This window comes from Oncorhynchus tshawytscha, linkage group LG13, assembly GCF_018296145.1.
Source record: "Oncorhynchus tshawytscha isolate Ot180627B linkage group LG13, Otsh_v2.0, whole genome shotgun sequence".
In the NCBI taxonomy this organism is placed as follows: Eukaryota; Metazoa; Chordata; class Actinopteri; order Salmoniformes; family Salmonidae; genus Oncorhynchus; species Oncorhynchus tshawytscha.
Genome location: NC_056441.1, coordinates 34,655,189 through 34,662,126, shown reverse-complemented (window position 1 = coordinate 34,662,126; position 6,938 = coordinate 34,655,189).

Genomic DNA, 6,938 nt, shown 5'->3' with positions numbered 1-6,938 from the left:
AGTTATCCTATCAGTGATAGGCTAATATTGTCACCCATCAGACTATTCTTGAGTGATATACAGTGGCTTGCGAAAGTATTCACCCCCTTGACATTATTCCTATTTTGTTGCCTTACAACATGGAATTAAAATAGATTTTTGGGGGGTTTGTATAATTTGATTTACAACATGCCTACCACTTTGAAGATGAAAAATATTTTTTATTGTGAAACAAGCAAGAAATAAGACAAAAAAAACTGAACATTTGAGTGTGCATAGCTATTCATCTCGGGGTGTTGAGTTTGCGCCAGACATAGCGTTTATCTTGATGGCTGAAAAACTCAATTTTAGTCTCATCTGACCAGAGTACCTTCTTCCATATGTTTGGGGAGTCTCCCACATGTCTTTTGACGAACACTTTAAGCAATGGCTTTTTTCTGGCCACTTCTGTAAAGCCCAGCTCGTTGGAGTGTACGGTTTAAACTGGTCCGATGGACAGATACTCCAATCTACACTGTGGAGCTTTGCAGCTCCTTCAGGGTTATCTTTAGTCTCATTGTTGCCTCTCTGATTTATGCCCTCCTTGCCTGGGCTGTGAGTTTTGGTGGGCAGCCCTCTATTGGCAGGTTTGTTGAGGTGCCATATTATTTCAATTTTTTAATAACAGATTTAATGGTGCTCCATGGGATGTTCAATTTTTTTATAACCCAACCCTGATCTGTACTTCTCCACAACTTTGTCTCTGACCTGTTTGGAGAGCTCCTTGGTCTTCACAGCACGTGAGTTTGAAGTTTGGGGAAGATAATTTTTACCATAAAAATGCACCTTTATAAACAAAAAAAAGCATTTCATGCATAATCACATTTGTGGTCACTTTTGAGAAGGGCGTTCTCCTGCTAATGGAACATTTGCGCTTATAGCCTACTGCCGTGTGCTCATTGCTGCGCTTATAGCCTACTGCCGTGTGCTCATTGCTGCGCTTATACTGTGAAGAAATACCCTGATAGTTGATCAACATTTTAAACGTTCTCATCTATGGCTTCAGGCTCATTACTTGAAACAGGTTTGTTTTTAATGCTAGTGGTTGTATTCATTTGGGATCTATCGCATCCCACAACTGTGCCAGACGGTTTGGAATATTTAGATCTTGCACAGAATAGAATAGGTTAACTTTTGTACTATGGGGGATAGTAGTGAATGTATTATGTCGTGTATTTCATTATTTTACTGTTGCAATGGATGTTTCTTAGAGGCATCTTTAAGGTATTTGTATAATGCTTCAGGGTTATATAAGCCTAGAGGTATAGGCTGATATGTTTTCTTACCTCTGGCCAAACAATATCTTGTTTTACGTTTCTGCAAATATATGTACAAATTATTATGATGTTTAATATTATAGAGCATTGATAATCCTTGGGGTATTTGCAATATTGTTTGTTATGATTGTTTATCCTGGCCAAGATGGGCAGCACTAAGTTGTACACAATTACAGTCAGACGACATGAAAAAGTAAAATAGTAAAAACCATTTATGGTAGTGGCCATAATGATATCATAAAATGGCAAATTAAAAACATTGACAGGTCAAGGAATCAGCCACAAAATCCTTCATCAATGATTTAAAAACACCAATCGGGACAAGTTCTCCCAGTTTAAACTATTTTGGAAGGCGTTCCAAGCCTATGGTGCAGAATAAATAAAAGCCTTTTTATCAAATTCAGTTTGGACATTTGGAATAGTTAGCAAACAGTCCGGCAAACAGAGTTCCCACCACATTTCTGAATAATAAAAATGCCCAAATTAAATGGTAGTAAACCCAAAATGGCTTTGTAAAGTATACCAGTGACTGAGCCTACGTGTGACTAGAGAAGGCAAGCCAACCCTATTTCAATCTAGGGCCCATTTCAAAACCGTTCACTGGGTTACCAGGCTAAGACAAAGCTACACTCTTGAATTAATATGCAGTGGAGTTTCTTTTAATGTCACCTTGTAAACATTGATTTATGGAGAACACAAATAAATCCAACATGCAGTCTTGAAGCTCAATACAAAATATATATTTTTTATCTTATGCCAGAAACATAGTCAGTGTTTTCTTATGAATAGGGACTCTAGGATTATGAACTTTACCTGTGGACTAAATGCATTAACAAAATGATTTCATTCATTTCTCATGGCATTAATCTGTTACAATTCACTAAACCACTATGTTACATGACTTATTGCATACATACATGCCTACAGATGTACACACACAATGCATGTAACCTGCACTGCTTTTGAAACATCCTGCATGATTTGTTATTCTGAATAAAAAAACAATTATAAAAGCCACTTTTTTGCACTTTCTATCATTCAAAATATGGTCTACCAGGCCAAAAATGTTTTTAAAAGTTCCAAAAGTACAGCCTGTTCCACATGAATTTATCTACAGGAGGATAGTAGTGGCTAATGATAACGGAATTGTAAACAACAGCGAATTTGCACAGAGTTCTGATGATGAATGGTGTGCATAGACAAGGTTTGACTATTTCTTATGAAGTACAGTTTCATCAGAGAAGAGACTTTGGATTTTGTGCAACACCTGTTCAACTGATCAGGATCAACACAGGAGTTTACTTGTTCGAGAAAGCTGAGAGCGCACAGTCATAGCATCGTGGGGCGGACTTAAATTAGACAGAATTTTGTGTACTTCTATATTTTCAGGTCCTTATTGATGACAACTCCAGCTTGTTTAATGGTAGGCTAGTTTTGAAGGTCCTTATATTGCGATGTTTCCTTGTTGCCGCTGGCAAGTTCCAATGATTACACACCTGAGAAAATTATTTTTAATTGGCAACATGATAAGATAGTTTGATTGGTTGGAATTCCCAGTTGTCAGGTGATAAGATTAGTATGACTGGCACATAAAAGTGCTTAGTCTCTGTTCTAGTATTATTTAGTCTCTTTCAGAACAACAAATTAGTCTAATGCATAATTGAATTAAACAAAGTAATAATGGATTGATTTATTAGTCTAGATTTCATACCAAAATGATTACTATGATGTTACTATGCTAACTATTATCGATTATCATAACTTTTTAAAATTTTTAATTCCCATCTCTACCTAACTTCTTTTACATCTCTACCCAGGAGTTGTGACTAACCCATTTGCTGGATTTTGTAACCATTAGAGACATGGTCGCTGAATTACATCTACACTGCCCTGTCAAACCAGTAGAATTGCCTGGTATCCGTGAATTCACTGCCATGGGTCTGATGAATGACAAACAGTTTAATTACTATGACAGTGTGTCAAAGAAGATTCCCAAACAGGACTGGATGAGGGAGAAGCTGCCAGCAGACTACTGGGAAAAAGGCACTCAGTCACGCAAGGAGCAGTGGTTCAAAGTCAACGTCAATATCCTGTAGTTATTTTACTAAAACTCCCAAGATAATTAACCTGGAATGCGCAAAGAAGACTGGACTAGAACATAGGTGTGTCATTGCCTCCTATAGAGTACCACAGTATGAGTCATAATACCCATAAAATCTATCGGTCAAATGGAAATGGTTCCAATCGTTTTTCCACCATTCATTTTACCCATAGGGGATTTTCCTAACACTTAACATAAGGGCTGTTTTGTGTAGACTTACCCTGGCGTAACGTAACTTAATAACAATCTCTCAGACAAGGTGATTTTTATCAATATATTTGCCTGTATTTAGCCCCAACAAATGAAATTACTAATTAGCTGCTAATGTGGCTATCATAAAGAACTACAAATGCCATGATGATCGGGACAAGACTGCCTAATCAAGGCAAAAGTAAGAATCTCTGGATTCACTATCTAATGTTAGCAAGATGTAGTATTTAATACATTTCTTTAAATGTACCTGTTAGCAAAGCTGACAGTTAGAGATGACGTGCTAGAGTTTGCAGGGATTTGTGTTCTTGCATGATGTCTACTTTGATGCTAATTAGCACTTTTGAATCTGAGAGTAAAATGGAGCCCAATACATATTGATAAAAGTCACCTTGTCAGAGAGAGATTTACATGGTTATCAGAACCAAGATGGACCACAGCTTGTCGTTTCCAATGGGAACAAGTTATTCATAGTTGGCAGAACAAGCAAGGAGTTGGGCAGAGCCAAGCATGCGCTAGCGATATCCTATTGGCGCGATCTAGTATACATCTGCATATTTCCGTTAGGGAATTCCTACTTTGAAGTGCACGTGTGCAATAACTCAATTCGCCTTTGCACTCAATCTAAACAGATTTTTTTTTTTACTTTTGCAACGGGTAAAGTCTACAACTTAGTCCACTCTGTTCATAGCAGATTCTAGTTTTGGGAACAGAAAACTGTATTGAAATGACAAATTAGCAGAATGTCGGCCAAAATCCATCTGGTTCCATCTTCTCCCACTGCCCACCAGTGGGCTTCCTCCCGGAAACACCAAGCGGATGCTTCACATTTATACATCCATTAAAATATCTGTCTCATTATTCTATCTGTGATGCCACTATGCAGTGTGTGGCCCCAGTTGATCAAGCTCTGCCGACTAAGAAGAAGTGGGACGGGGATCTTTTACATAAAAAAAAAGTAACTCAATCATGGCCTCCCATCTCATTCTTAAAAGTTGCAGTTTTGTTCTGGTGTTAATTGTTATTGATTGTATAATAAACAGTATCTGAGCACTTAACAGATTTGGTGCCAGCAGCCATACCACCCAGCATCCAACTACAAGGTATTGACACTACAAACCATATATTAACCAACATCCCCAAACATCCCTATAAATATCAACATCAAGAGACTACATGGACATGTAACAATAACACACCGCTACTATGTAAATGCTTCAGTCTGGTTTTAGACCCCATCATAGCACTGAGACGGCACTTGTGAAGGTGGTAAATGACATTTTAATGGCATCAGACCGAGGCTCTGCATCTGTCCTCGTGCTCCTAGACCTTAGTGCTGCTTTTGATACCATCGATCACCACATTCTTTTGGAGAGATTGGAAACCCAAATTGGTCTACACGGACAAGTTCTGGCCTGGTTTAGATCTTATCTGTCGGAAAGATATCAGTTTGTCTCTGTGAATGGTTTGTCCTCTGACAAATCAACTGTAAATTTCGGTGTTCCTCAAGGTTCTGTTTTGGGACCACTATTGTTTTCACTATATATTTTACCTCTTGGGGATATTATTCGAAAACATGTTAACTTTCACTGCTATGCTGATGACACACAGCTGTACATTTCAATGAAACATGGTGAAGCCCCAAAATTGCCCTTGCTAGAAGCATGCGTTTCAGACATAAGGAAGTGGATGGCTGCAAACTTTCTACTTTTAAACTCGGACAAAACAGAGATGCTTGTTCTAGGTCCCAAGAAACAAAGAGATCTTCTGTTGAAACTGACAATTAATCTTAATGGTTGTACAGTCGTCTCAAATAAAACTGTGAAGGACCTCGGCGTTACTCTGGACCCTGATCTCTCTTTTGAAGAACATATCAAGACCATTTCAAGGACAGCTTTTTTCCATCTATGTAACATTGCAAAAATCAGAAACTTTCTGTCCAAAAATGATGCAGAAAAATTAATCCATGCTTTTGTCACTTCTAGGTTAGACTACTGCAATGCTCTACTTTCCGGCTACCTGGATAAAGCACTAAATAAACTTCAGTTGGTGCTAAATACGGCTGCTAGAATCCTGACTAGAACCAAAAAATGTGATCATATTACTCCAGTGCTAGCCTCTCTACACTGGCTTCCTGTCAAAGCAAGGGCTGATTTCAAGGTTTTACTGCTAACCTACAAAGCATTACACGGGCTTGCTCCTACCTATCTCTCTGATTTGGTCCTGCCGTACATACCTACACGTACGCTACGGTCACAAGACGCAGGCCTCCTAATTGTCCCTAGAATTTCTAAGCAAACAGCTGGAGGCAGGGCTTTCTCCTATAGAGCTCCATTTTTATGGAAAGGTCTGCCTACCCATGTCAGAGACGCAAACTCGGTCTCAACCTTTAAGTCCTTACTGAAGACTTATCTCTTCAGTGGGTCATATGATTGAGTGTAGTCTGGCCAAGGAGTGGGAAGGTGAACGGAAAGGCTCTGGAGCAACGAACCGCCCTTGCTGTCTCTGCCTGGCCGGTTCCCCTCTTCCCACTGGGATTCTCTGCCTCTAACCCTATTACAGGGGCTGAGTCACTGGCCTACTGGGGCTCTCACATGCCGTCCCTGGAAGGGGTGCGTCACCTGAGTGGGTTGATTCACTGATGTGGTCATCCTGTCTGGGTTGGCGCCCCCCCTTGGGTTGTGCCATGGCGGAGATCTTTGTGGGCTATACTCAGCCTTGTCTCAGGATGGTAAGTTGGTGGTTGAAGATATCCCTCTAGTGGTGTGGGGGCTGTGCTTTGGCAAAGTGGGTGGGGTTATATCCTTCCTGTTTGGCCCTGTCTGGGGTGTCCTCGGATGGGGCCACAGTGTCTCCTGACCCCTCCTGTCTCAGCCTCCAGTATTTATGCTGCAGTAGTTAATGTGTCGGGGGGCTGGGGTCAGTTTGTTATATCTGGAGTACCTCTCCTGTCCTATTCGGTGTCCTGTGTGAATCTAAGTGTGCGTTCTCTAATTCTCTCTTTCTCTCTCTCTCTCTCTCTCTCGGAGGACCTGAGCCCTAGGACCATGCCCCAGGACTACCTGACATGACGACTCCTTGCTGTCCCCAGTCCACCTGGCCGTGCTGCTGCTCCAGTTTCAACTGTTCTGCCTTATTATTATTCGACCATGCTGGTCATTTATGAACATTTGAACATCTTGGCCATGTTCTGTTATAATCTCCACCCGGCACAGCCAGAAGAGGACTGGCCACCCCACATATGCTCTCTCTAATTCTCTCTTTCTTTCTCTCTCTCGGAGGACCTGAGCCCTAGGACCATGCCCCAGGACTACCTGACATGACGACTCCTT